General features: G+C 49.9%; 1 protein-coding gene across 1 annotated transcript in view; it reads right to left on the bottom strand.

The window, feature by feature from the left end:
• Positions 1-15,483, bottom strand: part of ARHGEF37 (Rho guanine nucleotide exchange factor 37) — a 246,029-nt gene extending 230,546 nt beyond the window's left edge. The window contains exon 1 of the mRNA XM_085618185.1: positions 15,338-15,483. The gene's annotated coding sequence lies outside the window, so the exon portion shown is untranslated. The remainder of the gene's footprint in view (positions 1-15,337) is intronic.
• Positions 15,484-18,192: the final 2,709 nt, after the last annotated feature.

Below are 18,192 nucleotides of genomic sequence, written 5' to 3'. Positions count from 1 at the left end.
AGACTACTTTGCCTCCCATTGCCTGTCGAATTTGTAGCGCGGCACCCCCTGGGGTAACGGGGCCTGGCGCAGCGCTAAAGAAAGGCACACCATACGTATTACTCTTGGTGGCAGGAAGACCCCGGGCGGTCTTCCAGCGTTTATTTATCTCCTCGGGACGAGCCTGCCCCGCGGAGTGCATGCTGTAGCAACATTGTATGGGAGAGCCCGGACAGCTCTCTACAGAATTGACAGCCTCAGCCTCTGTTTGAGGTGACCCGGGAGGAGGAGTGCAAGCTTGTGCCATGGTACTCACAGTTACAGGTGCCGGAAACTCTGCACTGCCCGTTTCTTCATGCATGCTAGGAGTGCCCTGGCTAGTGACAACCAATACTTTGTGCGTTGATTCAGGTGTTAAATCGAGTAGTTGACCATTCTGAGAGGACTGGAACGACTCTCTGTACTTGCTGGTTGATGCTGGTCCCAGCACCTGATTTTGTTTTTTGTTAAAAATCAGCCGCTGTCATGGTGGAGTCCGACAGCCGCGGATCGTGCAGGTACAAGCGGTAGGGCGGGAGCTGGGTTGGGGGGGGGGGAGATTTCGACAGATGACCACGGGGGAAAATTGAATAAATAATTAATTTTCCATTGTGGTCATCTGTGAAAATACCCCCCACCTGGCCCCACCGCCCCTCCACTTTCCTGCAAGATCCCCCAGGGCCGGCCTTCTCTGCTACCGCATCTCCTCTTGCTCCCTGTTTCGCAAAGAGCTTGCCTTGCCCAGCCTCTGCTGGGGTTTGCTGTCTGGAGCTTCGAGGCCCCCACAGTCTTAGGGCCCTGTCTTGCAGCAGTGAACAGTAAGCACCTCTGACACTTTTTCCCGGACACTCGAGTGTAATACCGCACCAGTAGGCTCCTGACGAATTGCAAAATCCGTCCACAAAAGCTTACTGCCACGCGGTCAGTGAACATTGCACACAGAGGGGGAGGAGGGGGGGCGGGGGGGTGGTTATGACATCTATGCTGGTGTACTGTCGAAATGGATCACGCTGGGAGGAGGGTCACCATCTTGCCCCCGGACAACTGCTGAACCTGATGGCACTTTAAGTGAGTCATTTGTGTTGGGCCCACCTGGAACTCAAAGTTAAGATTCCTCCCTCACCCCCTGCAGTTACTGCTCTGAAAGCAAAGCAGACAAAGTGTGATGAATGTGTCCCAGTGTGTGCAAACTGCATTGGGATAAAGCTGGCACATTACACTGGCACTGGTGTGGAGCCCAGATACAGCTCAGGGACCGCTGCCAATCCAGGATCTGACTAGGCCATCTCTTTTCCAGCACAGTCTAGTTGTAAATAAAATGTTGAGATAAGAGCACACGAGGGCTGCTGAAGGGGGTTGGGAAGAATGAGAGACCAATAGATGGACAAAGAAGGAATAAAAAGAAAGAGAAATAGAGGAGCAGCTGAAGAGAAAGAGCAGAATGTGGGTGCACGGTGGACATTTTTTGCCACAGGCAGGATCGGTCTGGCTTATAGGACAATCTGGCAGTGCCTGAAGGTCTGGTCTCGCAGATCAGTGCATGGGCTGGCTTTCTGGCTGTTTGTGGGCCTGGTTTATAGTCTGGTGGGACAGTTTTTACTGTTGATATCTCTGATAGCACCACAACCATTGCCTGCAGTAAGCACAAATGCATTCAGTCTCCCACACCTTGCAAAACACGTATACTGCATGTCTATACGTTTAAAACTCACCAGTTTGGAAATGTGGGCCACTTTTTTTGCTGTCTGGTTCGCCCAATGAACAACCACTTTTAATTTGTTGCCTGAGCCTATTTTCTGTTGCAGTTTGAGCACCTCATTCTGTCTCTTTGGCACATTCCTACCTCTTGTCGTGGTCCCTAAGCACTCTCTAACTGGTTGTGTGGGTCGTTACCCTACTTTGAGATGCATAGATGGAAGAAAGGTATTGGTTGCAGTGCCATCTATTAGTGCTGAATTTTGGTGTCATGCATGAGGGATAGTTTTGCATGAATCTTATACAAATCTGTGAATGCTGGAGTCTGCAAGTCACTTACAACCTTATTTTAGGAATTAAACTTTTTTTTATTGTATTCTGAATTCTAAATGATTGTTAGTGGTCCTTATTCTCTCTGGGGCTTATCAATAACTTGCATGTCTGAACTGAAGAGCTTCTGCCTTTGCGGATCTTTGAAAACTATCATAATAGACCAGAGTTTCACTAAAAAGCATACAATGATGCATTTTCAAGAACTCAGTACAGAACATTTCCCTCCTGGAGAGCTGTGGAATTATCTAAACCGGCATTATTACATCAATAAATCAACAACTGATGTTTGTCGAGACAAAGTAGGTAGGTTAGTCTTGCAAGTTTTGGCAATAAGATCTGGAGGGCTAATTGTGATAACATCTTGTTAAAACATTCATAAACCAATAACAAAGGAAATGTAAATGTGATTTCAAAGAATACAAGCGATTGTGACATTGAAACAGGGTGAGAACTATCAGAAAAGGACTAGTGGAGATGTGGGCCAAAAGTAAGTGTTGAGATGGTCATCATCACTGAGCCCAACCCTCTTCAATATCTACATGGCCCCCCTCGCAGCCATCGTCTGACAATACGGCCTCATCATCGTATCCTATGCCGACGACACCCAGCTCATCCTCTCCCTCACCCGAGAACCCACCACCGCCAAATTTACCTTCCAGAAAGGAATGCAAGATGTCGCAGATTGGATGACCAACAGCTGCCTGAAGCTCAACGCCGAGAAGACAGAAGTCCTCGCCCTTGGAACCACCCCTTCAGCATGGGACAACACCTGGTGGCCGGCCACCCTCAGGAGCCCACCTACCCCCTCAGAGCACACCAAGAACCTGGGTATCATTCTCGACTCCTCACTCACCATGAACCGACAGGTCAACGCCGTCACATCCAGCTGCTCCAACACCCTCTGCATACTCCGTAAGACCTTCAAATGGATCCCACCCGAGTCAAGGAAGACGGTCACCCACGCACTCATCACCAGCAGACTGGACTATGGAAATGCACTCTGCGCCGACATCAACAAGTCCCTATTCCGCAAACTCCAGACCATACAGAACACTGCAGCCAGAGTCGTCCTCGGCATCCGCCAGCAAGAACACATCAGCCAACACCTACGAAGACTCCACTGGCTCCCCGTGGAGAAAAGAGTCACTTTCAAAATCCTCACTCATGCCTACAAATGCCTACACAACAACGGACATGAATACCTCAATGACAGAATCAACTTCCACGTACCCAAAAGAAACCTCAGAACCTCCAACCTTGCATTGGCCGAAGCCCCGTGCATCCCAGAGCCAGAGCAGGTGGAAGTTCCTTCTCTCACATTGCGGCCAAGGCCTGCAACAAGCTACCGGCAGACATCAGAAGCGCACCCTCCCTGAACACCTTCAGGAAGATTCTCAAGACCTGGCTCGTCAGCTAAACAGACCAGTGGACCAACCCCCTCCGATCCCCCCCGCCAGTGCCTGGAGACCCTTAAAAGGTGAGTAGCAGGCTTACAATTCTCCTGATTTATTGATTGATTGATTATATCATTAGTTCAACAGAAAATGATCCAAAGAACTTACTGTTCTCCACAGAAGATAGGACACGTGAAAAGTTTGAATTGCTGGAGGTGCATGGATCATGCTGCAGACTGTTTTCACGAGTCCAAAGATGTTGGATTGGTGGTGAAAAGACAAATATCAAACCTAATATCGTCCCCAACAGTGACCATGCTTCATCAGTCAAGGGAATACTTGTTCAAGATAATGAAGAATGTCAGTCAATAGACAAACCCAATCAAATGGGGTTTCAGAGACGTCTTATGGTGGCGAAAAAGATTATTCTAAAAATTAGAAATCCACCAAAGTTCTGCAAATTGAAGAAACGATCATTCACTCTATGAGATCAAGTGGAAATGTTCAAACTATTATGGGATCATTTTTTCGAACTATATGATTATTAACCACCTTAGTTCTCACTCTTTTTGTTAGCAGTTAATGAACTACAATGAGCTCTTCACCCTTGCCTATTCTTATACTTAGCTTTTAAATTCTGTTCATTAGATAATCTTATACATTTTGTGTAACATTATTATTGTTAAGGATTTGATGTTAACATGGAGAAGGTCTGTGATCCTTGTATTTAATAGCCTTCGAGTGTGCAATGTGTTTATATTTTAAGAAACATTTTCACCCTTAAAAGGTTCTCTAATTGCCTCCTCCCCAAAATATTGGCATTTGCATCCTGCATTACCCACAGCAATATGTGCCCACCACCACCCACCAATATTCGTCTGTCAAAAACAGAGCAAAGCGCAAGGGAAGAGGTGTGGCGCAGGGCAGGGCGCCTGACTCTGGAACACGGGGGCTCACGGTCAGGGCCGGACTGGGAACCGAAACAGGCCCTGGCAAACTGCTCGGCCGGCCCCCCCTGGGAACAAACAAAAAAAAGCCTCCCAGGGACCCAAAACCGGACCCCACCCTGGCGGCCCACCGGGGAAACGCCTGGTGCCCACTACGGCCAGTCCGGCCTTGCTCACGGTTCGATCCCCATGCGACTCTAAGCAATAGCTCGCTTAATCTTCCCCACGGACCCCAGTGACTTGACACACTCGGGTATTTGTTTGTGCTTTACAAATACTGGATTTCCTTTCATGTTGCATTTTAAAGCCATCAACAACACAACCTCCTTCAACCTCTTTAATGCCACTGTTCCAAATGCCTTCTACGCTCTGCCATCTTCGCCCTTCCTTGTCATGTCAGTACCAGTCCACTATAGTCACCATATTTACAGCCGTGTCCTTCTACATCATCCCGCCTTTGGTTAATATATATTTATCAAAAAACGGTTGAGGAATTATATATTTTGTGGTTTTGCTGTCACTGTCGCAGCTGCCATAATGTAAAAAAGTGATAACTGGAACGCTTCAATTATTTCACACACTTACAATACCTCTAGTCCTGGAGCATGATCCCCGCTTCCCCCCTACACCACTCCTGGAAATACTAGATAATGGAGGCCTTTAAGTGTGCTGATGTCTGGGTTACAGCTGAAAAAAAACTATGTTTCTACTTCCTGGTTCTGAGGACTTTCCAAACTAACTGTGTCTCTCCTTTTACGCCCCCCCCCCCCCACCCTCGAAACACCGCCACCCACGGATTTGTGCCTGCGGCCAATGTATAAGGTTTCACAACCAAACACTCAGGTTTGTGCACCCACATCCTTGCATTATGGCACCTGTTCTAGTTACTTGGTACTTTGTGTATATTTATTGATATGATATTTGCTAAGAACCCGCCCTACGCAAGATGTCTCGTCCAAGCACTTGGTCTCTAGGAAGGAGCCTTCATGCCTCCCCAGATCAGGAGCTTTGATCTCTGTGTGTACCGACAGATATAATCTTTTAAAGAGTAATGCACTTCAGCAGCTGACTCCACTCTTTGATGGTATAACCAAGATAAGCGAACCTCCCCATGAGCTAGAAATAGCCCTTTTAAAGGCCCTCCATCTGTAAGCGTAAGTGGTTACCGAGAGAGTTGTGTGGCCAAAGCCCTTCCAGTGAGAGACAATCAGCAGGCTCTGTGTTCCAAAAAGCTTCAGATGCTTCCCAGGCAGGCTCCAGCACAGGCCTCCATGACTGTCCTCCTCGTGTATTTGTGGCCCAGTGGAACCTGCCACAGGGTGGTAAATCTGCCTCTGTAATTGGCTCATGGCTGGTTTAATAACACCATTCATCCACAGGTGACCTACCCCTCTAAGCGATTCCCTCCCACCCCATTTCAAAATGCGCTTGCCACTCGTATGGACAAAAGTCCAGAGCTGTATGCAGGAGCTGTGCAAATCTCTTTTTTTAACCCCCCCTCAAGAGTTTCCCTGCCTGTTTTCACACAGTGCTCTAGATGCCAGCTCTGTGTGCTTACACTGACCTCTAAGCTTTCGAGGGGGAGCACTCAAAGGGCATCCAGATGAATCTTGAGGGAGTAGCTCTGCCACGCTATCTTAGTTGGGGAAAAGCCTTTCTAATGTACTCCTGGAGTCAGGTTTAACAATTGCACTAAGTATAATCCACGCCGTGACCCATTCAATGGCCTAAAAACATCCTTTGGCATTTGAGATTAATGGGCTGATGGATACTTGCAGTACCTTGACTCCTCTCTAGTAGTTACGCCCTGGGAAAAGACACCACTTTCACTGGAGTCAATAGCTACTTTCAGAGGCAGCATGTTGGTAGCTGTTGTAGAGATGCCTGCCATGTGATTGTAATGTACATTCAGCAAGTCCAAGCTGTTTTGCCCTGGTAGGTTACATGCAACAATCTCATATTCCCTTCCCACTTAGATAGATGCCTAGAACTTAAAATCTATCGTCTTGCTGATTAGAAGCCGGGCCATGGTCTTCCTCCCTTAAAATTAAAAGCCTAGTGGGCCTCTTCAATCAGAGGTTTGAACATTTACATCCTAAAGGCATATGTGAACCTGCAGAAGTCTTCTCTGTGTTGGAGCTGCATAGTACCTGCCCCCCAAGTTCATACTAAGCTTAAATATGTTTTCCCTGTACGCTGTCAGAAGTGCCAGTGTTCCTTCCCATAGTACTTGCCCACATACCTTAACTGTTCCCCATTAAGAAGTGGGCATCAGTACCACCCTTTCCCACCATAAGGGCTGTCTTCCTATCCTGCACCCTTTTCATGTGCAGGTTCAACATCCATTAGACCGTGCACAGGATTCACCCATGGCAAACTGTAATTGGCCCTTTCCTGAAAAACTAAGCAACCCTCTCTATGGGAGCCAACCAAAGTCACCCATAAACATCCCCAAGACAGAGCATAGGGACTATGCAGTTAATGGCACTGGTGAGTTGCTGTAATCCTTTACCTACTAGAAACCCAAACAAATTCATATCAAGAAGACTTTGTAACTGCAAGAACTTTGTTTTCACTGTATAATTACATAAACAGAATTCGCTCTGCTATAGCCTTAGAGCCGGATGGAGCAGGATCTACCGGCCATTAAAGGCCGGCCTCAGCGTTAAAGGCCCTCGCCGAAGGCTCAACGTTCCAAGATTCTAATGTTGAAAAAATCACTAGGCACTTCAGAGGACTGCAGTCCATTCAATGTTACATTGTGCAAGACTGCCTGCCACCACTTGCTACTATGTGTCTCCTGGGGGCAACACTGATCAATTGACAATGTAACAGCAGTAAACAGTAGTTGTAATTAAAATAAAGCCTAAGGAATTCTTAGAAATGTGGTCACCGAGTAAGTCTAATGCTTTGTGAAGCTTGGACAAAGGTTGACATGGCCCCACCCATTTTATGGATGCTGGCGGCCATCTTGGTTATGGTAGCGTATGCTGTTTAGAAATTGCTTGTGGTCGTAACTGGGAACCTTAAGTGAGAGAGATATCAGGTTTTCACTATTTGTCACTGTTTTAATTTCTCTCTTAATCAGAGTGTGTAAAAAAACCATAATTATTTTGAAAGCAAAACCATTGGCTAGACGCAGTTAATTTTTGCTATCACTATTCATCAGAACTAACAAGTAAGATTGAAGGATACCAAGGTAGCGTCGGCTAGCTGCTGCAGTCCTTCTTTCAAGTTTCCTGGGTAGGGACTGAGAGTGGGCAATTTCACCTCTGAGACTGCCCACTGTACATCACAAACAACAGGATCTGGAGAACAAAGGATTGCATTGCCAATCAAGGGAGCCAAGCCAGTCTTTCTTCTCTGAATTTAAAGAGAGATAACTTCTTTAGCCAGGTAATTATATTCTAGAAAAATGTCATAAAGAGGACTCAGCTAAAGCTCATTTGCATCATTATCTTTTCTAAGGAAGCCAGGGCTATGACATCAGAAAACATCACTTACTAGACATCAGTGGTCCATCTGGAGGGAACTGTTAACAATGTGTACAGCATGAGCTAAAGCTGTGTGCAGACTGAGTTTGAGCTGATAATCCAACCTGGCTGTAGCAATGTGGCGCAGTGGCAACTTAATAAACTGTGCAACCTGATGATCATGTCCTACTCCTCTCCGGGCACATTGCGCGATCCTTGGAAATTGCACATTAGAAATGCACAATTTCCTATCAGAAAATTGTAACTAAATGTTCCCTGTCCCCCATTACTCATTCCTGTTTAATTTAGGATTGTTTGAAATGGGCTCATTCAGGTACTAAAAATTGGACATTTACACTTAGCTCCACTCTGGGACGCTCCCGCGCCACACGGCCACCAGCTGCTGCGTGTGCCTCCCCTTCCTCTGTGCCTCACTGCCCGACTGCCGCCTCGTGACCACGCCCCCTCCTTCGAGCGGCGTGGTCCGTGATCGGCGCACCTCTCCCTGTGCCCCTGGTGTTTTTACTGTGCTCAATTGTATAATTGGTTGTCTCTGTGTTTAATTGTATAATTTGTACTGGTATTTGTTTTCTTTGCTGTTTCCCCCGCTGTATTGCCTGTCTCTCCCTGCCTGTCGCCGCCCTCCGTCTTCCCTCCCCGCTCCCCGCTTCCCGCCACCACCGCCGACCCCGCCCCTTTTTTCCTTCTGTTCCCTCCCCGCTCCCGCCTCCCAGCTGCTCCGCCCACCCGCGCACTTGGCCATATATGGCGACCGTGCGACGCAGGTGAGTGTGTCCTAGCTCTGGGACGCTCCCGCGCCGCACGGCCACCAGCTGCTGCGTGTGCCTCCCCTTCCTCTGTGCCTCGCTGCCCGACTGCCGCCTCGTGACCACGCCCCCTCCTTCGAGCGGCGTGGTCCGTGATCGGAGCACCTCTCCCTGTGCCCCTGGTGTTTTTACTGTGCTCAATTGTATAATTGGTTGTCTCTGTGTTTAATTGTATAATTTGTACTGGTATTTGTTTTCTTTGCTGTTTCCCCCGCTGTATTGCCTGTCTCTCCCTGCCTGTCGCCGCCCTCCGTCTTCCCTCCCCGCTCCCCGCTTCCCGCCACCACCGCCGACCCCGCCCCTTTTTTCCTTCTGTTCCCTCCCCGCTCCCGCCTCCCAGCTGCTCCGCCCACCCGCGCACTTGGCCATATATGGCGACCGTGCGACGCAGGTGAGTGTGTCCTAGCTCTGGGACGCTCCCGCGCCGCACGGCCACCAGCTGCTGCGTGTGCCTCCCCTTCCTCTGTGCCTCGCTGCCCGACTACCGCCTCGTGACCACGCCCCCTCCTTCGAGCGGCGTGGTCCGTGATCGGCGCACCTCTCCCTGTGCCCCTGGTGTTTTTACTGTGCTCAATTGTATAATTGGTTGTCTCTGTGTTTAATTGTATAATTTGTACTGGTATTTGTTTTCTTTGCTGTTTCCCCCGCTGTATTGCCTGTCTCTCCCTGCCTGTCGCCGCCCTCCGTCTTCCCTCCCCGCTCCCCGCTTCCCGCCACCACCGCCGACCCCGCCCCTTTTTTCCTTCTGTTCCCTCCCCGCTCCCGCCTCCCAGCTGCTCCGCCCACCCGCGCACTTCGCCATATATGGCGACCGTGCGAACGCGCAGCGGTCACGCGCAGCGGGCAAAGGCAAGCCCGTCTACGGCCGTCCGCGCCTGGACCGCGCCCAGTGCCAGGACCCCTGGACCCCACCGACGGAATACGACCCGACAGTCCTACGACGCCACAACACTCATCGCACTCAACACCGGCAGGACCCAGGGATGCTACCGAGCTACTCCGAAGCACACCCACGGACCCTTCAGCTGCCTCGCCTGCAAGTTCACCTGCATCCGGACCTGCCCGGCACCAGCACCTGCCAAGCCGAACACCAGCAGCAACCACCTCAAGTGCATCCTGCTCAACACCCGCTCCGTCCACAGACACGCCATCGAACTCTGGAACCTCCTAGACGCCACAGCCCCTGACGTTGCCTTCATCACGGAGACCTGGATGAATGCCTCCTCAGCGCCCGACATCGCCATCGCCATCCCAGACGGCTACAAGATCACCCGGAGGGACCGCAACGCCAACCAGGTGGGAGGAGGCATCGCCATCATCCACAAGAACACCATCCGCATCACGACCAGCACCGACAACACCTCACCCTCCGCCGAACACCTGCATTTCCAGATCCACACCGACCCGAAGACCACCCTCAGAGGCACCCTGATCTACCGACCGCCGGGACCACGCACTCAATTCAGCGAGGACATCGCCGACTTCGTCAGCCCGCACGCCCTCCCCTCCGCTGACTACATCCTCCTGGGGGACTTCAACTTCCACCTGGAAAACAACAACGACTGCAACACCAGCACCCTGCTCGCCAACCTCGCCAACCTTGGACTCAAGCAGCTGGTGTCCACCCCCACCCACCTCGCCGGACACACACTCGACGCCATCTTCTCATCCAGCAAAGACATCACCTTCAGCCACGCCGCAGAACTCCACTGGACGGACCACAGATGCATCCACTTCACCTTCAGAAGAACGACGATCCACCACCACCAGCAACAGGTTGCCCGAAGATGCTGGAACAAGATCACAGCCGACCAGCTCGCCGCCACCCTGAGCCAGCACCCTCCCGCCAGCTCAGCGAACCCCAACCAGGCCGCCGACAACCTCACGAAGTGGATCAGCAACTGCGCAGACGAACTCGCCCCTCTGAGGATCCCGCCCAGCAGACCCAGCAGCAAGAGACCCCCAGGGTTCACCGACGAACTCAAGAGCTCCAAGAAGAACTGCCGAGCCCTCGAGAAAACCTGGAGAAAGGAACCCACGCCGGACAACAGGACCACCCTCAAGCTCGCCACCCGGAAACACCACCAACTGATCCGCACCACCAAGAAAACGGCTTTCAAGAACCGACTGGACAACAACGCACACAACTGCAAGGAACTCTTCAACATCGTGAAAGAGCTCTCCAACCCCAACGCCGGAAACAACGACATCACCCCATCGCAAGACCTCTGCAACTCCCTCGCCTCCTACTTCCACAACAAGATCGCGGACATACACAACAGCTTCAGCACTCAACCGACGCACCCCACGACCGCAGTAACGCCACCCACCACCACCCTCCGCGCCTGGACCGCGGTCAACACCGAAGACACCGTCCGCATGATGAACTCCGTCCACTCCGGATCTCCGACCGACCCCTGCCCTCACCACATCTTCAACAAAGCCGACGCTGTCATCGCACCCCACCTGCGGGACATCATCAACACCTCATTCGACACCGCCACCTTCCCCGAGAGCTGGAAGCACGCCGAACTCAACGCTCTACTCAAGAAACCTACAGCAGACCCCACCGAACTCAAGAATTACCGCCTCATCTCTCTACTCCCGTTCCCAGCCAAAGTCATCGAGAAGACCGTCAACAAACAGCTGGCCGCCTTCCTCGAGACGAATGGATCCCTCGACCCATCGCAGTCCGGATTCCGTGCCAACCACAGCACCGAGACCGCCCTCATCGCCGCCACCGACGACATCCGAGCCCTGATGGACAATGGAGAAACAGCGGCCCTCATCCTCCTAGACCTCTCCGCGGCTTTCGACACGGTCTGCCACCGCACCCTAGTGCAGCGCCTCAGCAATGTCGGAATCCAGGAGAAGGCACTGGAATGGATCGTCTCCTTCCTCGACGGAAGAACACAGAGAGTCCGCCTACCACCGTACAAATCAGAGGCCACCGAAGTCATCTGCAGCGTCCCTCAAGGATCCTCGCTGAGCCCTACTCTCTTCAACGTCTACATGAGCCCCCTCGCGGCCATCGCACGCCAACACAACCTCAACATAATCTCCTACGCCGACGACACCCAGCTGATCCTCTCCCTGACCAACGACCCCGCCGCCGCCAGAGCCAACCTGCACGAAGGGATGAAAGAGGTAGCCGAATGGATGACGACGAGCCGCCTGAAACTGAACTCAGATAAGACGGAGGTCCTCATCCTGGGCTCCTCGCCCTCCGCCTGGGACGACTCCTGGTGGCTCCCAGCCCTGGGCACCGCACCCAAACCGACGAACCACGCACGCAACCTGGGCTTCATCCTGGACTCCTCCCTCTCCATGACCAGGCAAGTCAACGCCGTCTCCGCGTCGTGCTTCAACATCCTGCGCATGCTTCGGAAGATCTTCTGGTGGATCCCCACGGAGACCAGGAAGACCGTCACCCAGGCCCTCGTCACCAGCCGACTGGACTACGGCAACGCACTCTACGCCGGAACCCCCGCCAAGACCCAGAAGAGACTCCAGCGCATCCAGAACGCCTCAGCCAGACTCATCCTCGACGTCCCACGACACAGCCACATCTCCGGACACCTAAGAGACCTGCACTGGCTCCCGGTCAACAAGAGAATCACCTTCCGCCTCCTTACCCACGCTCACAAAGCTCTCCACGATCAAGGCCCGAGCTACCTCAACGACCGCATCAACTTCTACGCTCCCAAACGCCACCTCCGATCTGCCAGCCACGCCCTCGCCGCCGTCCCACGCATCCGTAGAGCCACCACAGGAGGAAGGTCCTTCTCCTACCTGGCCGCCAAGACCTGGAACTCCCTCCCGGCCGACCTGCGCCTGACCCAAGACCACCTCTCCTTCAGGAAGAAGCTCAAGACCTGGCTGTTCGAGCAGTAGCGACACCCCCCCTAAGCGCCTTGAGACCCTACGGGTAGGTAGTGCGCTCTACAAATGTCTTGATTGATTGATTGACCCCCAGGATAGGGCAATATTTGTCTCGTCCCAAAAGCAACACCTTATGAACTGTGGTGCAGCATCAATTTGCACACAGAGACCAAGAACCATTGTCCGGCTGAGGCACACATCATTTAGACGAACCAAGCCCGGATGGCTAATCGAAGCTGCAGTGATTGCAGGGCCCAATTCAAGAAGAAATCCAGACCAATCATTAGGAACAATTCAGGATTCCATGAAGTCCTACACCTGACAGAAATCATTGTCTGGTACATTAAAAGTATCTAGAAGACTTGTATTGATTAAATGTTTGACTTGACCTCCTGGGTTTGATTGATCAGTGTCGTGGAATCTGGAGACTTCCTGAGAGCTGGTGCCTACTGCACCAAGGTAGGGTCTGGGGCAAAGTCAGTTGTATATCAGCTTTTGTCTACCTGTCTGTCAGAACTACTTACTGTCAGAACTTCTCACCATTTCATTTTAGACCTTTCCACCTGCACAAAGTGGATGCCTGCCTGTTACAGTATCATTAACTTTAAAAAAAATAATTTAAAAAAATCAGTAACTTGACATGTCGCAGTTTCACAAATATGAGTTGCTGTTGTTATCCAAGACGAAAGTGCCCAATTATCGATCTCAGAAGGTTGAGTGGCTGAGTAAATCTGTTGATTTTAGAGCACGTCATGTGCGGTTTCATGCAGGTCTCGGCAGAGGGTGCTCACCACACAGTGCTCTTGATGGCTTGCACCTGGCACTGAAGGGATGTTGGATCTCTGCAAGAAGTTTAGAAAATGTTCTTCAACAGGAAGGAACAGGGCCGGACTGGGATCTCAATGCAGCCCCGGCAGATTTTGTCAGAACAGAACCTATACGTTGCATAGCAAGCGGGCACAGTGAGCGAGCCTGATTATTCCAGGGAGGTTTTGGTGGGTTCTCCGCCTAGAAAATTTGAGGAAAATGGCAACAAACGGTGCATTCTACAACACATTTTTCATTGTATATTCAACTGCATTAGCTTTTAAAGCATAGTAAATGATGACCTTACAGTGCACCAGGGTACAACAATCTCTGTTGGGGCCCTTCAATGATTCCCTCACTAGCCCCCTCCAATAGCACCCTTAATCTCTCTGTAGTGCCTCTCATACCAGTGTAGGATGTTGGAGCACTTAACATCACACATACATAGAGACAATGAATAATATGTGTGTAAATCAGTGCACAGAAAATGTTACATAAGCCAAAGGGGACTCCGAGGTGTAGGCATTTTCTAAGAGTGCTTGGTTTGGAGAAGCACAAACTCAGGATTCAGAATGTAACACAGTGGTTAGGGTTGGCTTTACTACTAATAATTTATTCCTACCCCTTTTTAGCAACATTAGGATAATGAAAAGCTGGGAAAAACATAACTTTCTAACCTGTGCCATGCAGCTCTTTGGTGGCAGTTCATAGCTCAGTGTACTACATTACGATTGTAACTTAGGAACTGCACAGTAACAAAAGGATCTCTGTGACAAAAGCAGTAACCATCTGAGCTATGCACGGAAATTACAGTTCTGTGGTCTGCTTGGCACACGTTCTTTGCAGCAAATATATTAACCCTCTGCGCTACCTTAGATGAGTCAAAACTGCCACTAGACAAACCTCCAAGCTCTCTCCAGCAGGAAGATTAATCACCAGAAATATCTTGACACTTTTATTGTTGCTGAAAACTGCTGGATGTACAATGAACTCTGCAGGGGTTGCTTTCAAAACATTTCAACACACAGGGGGCTGGAAATGAAAGTGAGTGCTGAGAGAATTATGCTGACCTGCTGAGTCTGTTACAGGGGCCGATATTGCAGCGCTGCTGCAAAACCGCAAACCTCGCCCGAAACCGGTCCCCACATTTGAAGCAGGTGCGTACCTTCATGGGGGTGTTTGGGGTGCTACACCCCCGCCCTCCCTCGCAATAAATCTATTCTCTAGTAAATAGTTGGGTACAGGTGTTTTCAGTCCGGTGAGATGAGAAGTCTGCCGGATTTCTTCTGGGATTTTTACATACAAACACAGACAATAACACACACACACTCTTGTCTATGTTTTAAATGTCTTAAAATGTTTTGATTATTTTACAAAGCATTGTGTTTTAAGTGCCCCTTACAATCTGCACTCAGCTCCTTTTCCACCCCCTCTAAAACACCCCTCTGCACTCCTTCCCTATAAACGTTTTGTAAATTCTATGCCAGCATGGTTGTCGGAAAGCTGGATGCTCACCCCCCCCCCCCCCCTCCCCACCCCCACACCTAATCTTACTGACAAGCTACACCCCTGCCTTCCAGCCTCCTGGTAGGGCCAGTCCGGCCCGGGGCAGTGGATGAGTGTTGGGCCATCACTCATCCACTGCCCCGGCCGGACTGGCCGTACCAGGCATCGGGCGTTTCCACGGGAGGCTGATGGGAACGACTTTCCCCTAGAAGCAGGTAACGTGGCATTAATTTTTAGAGCTAGGGAGCAGAAATTGTAGAATATTGGCATCAAGAAAACTAGAAACGGTGTGCCGCCTCTGTGTCAAGAGGAGCATGCAGCGTACGAGCAGTCAATTTGGGTCGGGGCAAACCCTCCTCATGTACTGTAGTTTTTTTAAAATAATTTATACTATATCACTTAGCCTTCCTGTATCTGTCAATTGAATTATCAAACAAGATAGACCTAGTCCCTACCTTCTTCCGGGACACCCCTCTTCAGTCACGTAGAGCCCCTTATGGAAACAACATGGCGCCGCGCGTTGTTGTTCACCTTTGGTACCCAAGCTCTCCAGGAGCCAAAATGCTCGGACTCTCCGCCTGCTGTTGTCTACCAATGCACTGGGAGGTTCGTGATTGGAGGCTCGGTAAGGCAATTGTTGAAAGAATGTTTACGTGGTGTGTATTTTAAGAATGTGGCTGCCGCTCTGGTTTGGTGACATACCCGCCTAACAAGGCTGATGTCGCTGATTACGGAAACGTGTGTCCGTGTACCTACCTGGTGAAGCTGCCAACCGAAGGCAGGACTCACAGAATAAAGCGAGCGAGCAGGCACCGCAGGGCTAATGTTAAACCGGTGGTTGCAGGTGGGGCTCGTCGGCACGCATTTTTTGGGAGCTCCACTTGTTTTCACTGATCAGATTTTGACCAGGAGCAAGAGACAGAAAAACACAAAAGGGCGAAAAGAGAAAAAGAAAGACGGAAACAGTGACAACGAGAGAAAACAGCGATGGAAAACCCAGCGAGAGTGATGTAAATAGAGGGTGTACTGTGATGGATTGAGGAGGCATGAGGTAAAATCAAGACTACACGCCCCACGTATTTGGCAATCTCAACCTTCGACTTCACCGGCCGTGGGCTTCTGAGCAAAGCGCTGGGCCTCTGCACTTGTTCTTTGACAAACTATGCACTGGGTTGTGCACTACGCAACGCACACCTCTGTACAAGAGCACTTTCCCTCAGAGTGCCTGAGCTGAGTCGTTTTTCTGGAGCAGTGCAGGTCCTCTTTCTGCAGTAGGGTTACAAGTGCTTAATTGACACCTTCTAAAGAAAGCCAAGCAAGACATATGTATAGGGGGAGAGGATGTGGTCCGTCGGCTAGACTGCCGACTTTTGGTGCTGGAAACCAGAGTTCTAGCCTCGAGGTCGCGTCCACATCCTGTGATTCTGGGCAAATCACTTCATCTCCCCCTGCCTGTATGTGTAATGTAAATACGGTGCTATGTAAAGCGCTCCAATACCTTCGGGTCGAATTCGCGCTGTAAAAATATGCCAAAAAAATAATATATATATATATATATATATATATATATATATATATATATATATATATATATAGCCGTAGGAGGTGAGGGGGAGTCTTGACAGCGTGCACTTCTGAAACCTCTATTTTGTAGGGTTCAAGTGTCCATGCCTGCTGAGCCCTGGCCCAGCGCTGCCCTCGTGCCTGGTCACCCCACCGCCACTAACCTGAGCTCAGGAAAGGCTGCACGTTTCGATTTTCAAAGACCATGCCCATGTTCAATATATTTTCGGCGCACCATTGTAGTCTATTAGTGCGTCAGTGCATTGTGTTTAGTCATATCTGTGCCCCAAAGCTTGGTGCATGCTTGTCACAAGCTTTTGTGAGGTCCGACCGTCCGAAGCATAAACTCTGGGTTTTAATCCAATTAGCTCCTCGTGATTAAGAATAAACATGCTTGTCATGGAAAAATAAAACATAGTGTTAGGCGCCACCTAGTGACAGATAGCTAGCTGCGTTGTGAAGGTACAGGTTCGGCCTGATTTTCTATTAAATACACAGATTGTAACAGGGGCGCGGGGCCGTAAAAACCGAGGGCTAAGAGCCATAAAAAGAAACGTTGGCCACCCTCCCATTGTGACGGCCTTGAGCACTGGTCTCACCTCCTTACATGGGCATTCTGCTTGCTCCTTTAGGTCACAACTTGGCCAACCGGTTAGAAATTGGGGTCTCTAGTTTGTGGTAAATAATTTAATTACCGGGACTTAATTTGATACAGAAACATAATAAAATAGCTCAGTAAATAAGAGGCAGAATCCGTGGTATTAGAGGTTCGGAATGGGCTTTATTCCAATGGTCGATTATAATCGGTTGCTCCAAGTTCCATCACCACGGAGGTTCAGGAAGTGAAGTACATACGTTATTGACAATCAATTACTTTTATACAATAGGCATTACAGTAAAGCAAATACAAGAGGCGTAACAATTGATAGTGGTGATAATATATTCGTACGTAGCAAAAATAGGCGTAACTGGGAGTGATTTAAAGAACGTCATCAGATGTGATGTCATAAGAGGGCGGTTACATGAAAGAATTTCGCAATGTCAGCAGAAATACTTGGCAGAAATGCGCGCGCAGCAGCATGACGTGTGATTGACGTGCAACTAGGGGGTGAAGGGGACTTGACATTTAGCTCTACATGTGGCGACAGAAGTCTGGAGGGTCAAGTCAACCTAATCCCAAATCATATCTAACATCCTATGTTTAAAGAACTGTGTTATCCAAAAAGAAAGGTCTCTTAGGATAGAATCTTATTCTATACTGACTATACTGACTGTTAGTGCGTGTACAAGCGTCTAAGTGTCTACACTAGATGCGAGGGCGGAAATCTTCCATAGCAATAGGGCTATGAATTACTTGCATAAAGACAGAGAAGCCGGGCCTTTGCTCGGTAGCTGGAAGAATGTTTACTTAAACTACTAGACAGGAATGCATCGAGCAGGGAACGGAGCAGATAATTTCGAAGGTGAAATACAGTTTTTGGCAGGCAGCAGGCAGATGTCAGGCTTCGTGAGCCGCGCAGAGAATGAGACAAAGTTCATGGTCGCAGATGCAGGCTCAGACTGGAGCTTTCAGAGGCAGAAGTCAAGAAGAGTTTGATGACAGAATCAGGGCCTACTTGCCTGGACTGTAAAATGGCATAAGTGAACCATATAAAGCCGGTGGCCTTTCATACTTAGGAATGGAATATCCGGCCTATTCATGGCGGATCTGACAGAGGAGAGGTTGACGGTGGACGCACATGTGTTT

Source organism: Triturus cristatus, chromosome 7 (genome assembly GCF_964204655.1).
Source record: "Triturus cristatus chromosome 7, aTriCri1.1, whole genome shotgun sequence".
Lineage (NCBI taxonomy): Eukaryota > Metazoa > Chordata > Amphibia > Caudata > Salamandridae > Triturus > Triturus cristatus.
Note: the sequence above shows the minus strand (reverse complement) of the source record. Positions and strands in the feature narration are given on the sequence as shown.